Here is a 1085-nt window from a genome sequence, read left to right on the forward strand (position 1 = left end):
GTTTTGGTGTCATCAGATTGAGTTTATGCTACAATCGATATACATCTCCTCATTCCCAAGCCACACAAAACATCCTAAACCCACCAAAACTGCATTATAAGAAAGTAAAACCAAGAAACACTGAAATCCCACACAAGGAAACACTACAAGAATGAAACCAGATCCTCATTATTATGCGTAGTGAACATCCATGAACATAGAGCATCCCAAAAGAAACAAGGGTAATAAGTCTTTACCTTGGAAAACTCTTGAAATGGCCTCCAGAGGCCAAGTTTTTGGTGTGAGAGAGCAAAAGCCAAGAGTGTGTCTTCTTCAAGATTGGTGGGAAGGGAAAGGGGGGGAGGGCGGTTGGGGTAGAGAGAGAGAGAGAGAGAGAGAGAGAGCGAGTGCTTGCATTTAAAAGGCATGGAACGAGTTGATATATGTACAAACTGCAAGAACAAAGCAAGTGTCAGGAAAAAAAAAAAGGAAAGATTTCATATGCCAGTGAGAATAAGGAAGGAGGTACAACAAAGTGCAAAGAGAGTAATGTCCATGAGGAACAAGACAGCGATGAAGCTTGTGCAACTCCGTCACAGAGCATAAGGGGTTGTTTCCAATGGCTCTCTGATGCTCACAATCCGGATTTTGACACAGGTCTCCATCACACTTCACAAGCACACTAGAAAATCTCAAACAAGGGACAAAATTCTTAAGTTTTCTCTCGCCTCTGCTTATTCATGTCATGACGACAACGAAGACTGTACGGCCTTGTGCCACGCCAGTCTAGTTTAGGCTTTGTTGTTTTTGGCCTGGAGTTCGAACCTCGTTGAAGGAGGGTCATAGATTCAAATTTTTTTTTTCCCAAAAGTAGAATTTCACGTCTAATATTTCCTTTTTAGGAGATCAACCAGTACATTTTGATCAATCTAATGCGCAACTTCGAACATTTTTAATAAGATTTGAGTGGCTAGATCATGCTAAACACGTTGTTGGCGTGTATTAAGGTCAATTAGAGATAAAAACACCGTTCCTCACCAAAGCAAGACATTTTACTGGGACTTTAGTATCCCGTTACAGGATTCATATAGCATAGTTTGAGTTAG

Source organism: Eucalyptus grandis, chromosome 4 (assembly GCF_016545825.1).
Source record: "Eucalyptus grandis isolate ANBG69807.140 chromosome 4, ASM1654582v1, whole genome shotgun sequence".
NCBI lineage: Eukaryota > Viridiplantae > Streptophyta > Magnoliopsida > Myrtales > Myrtaceae > Eucalyptus > Eucalyptus grandis.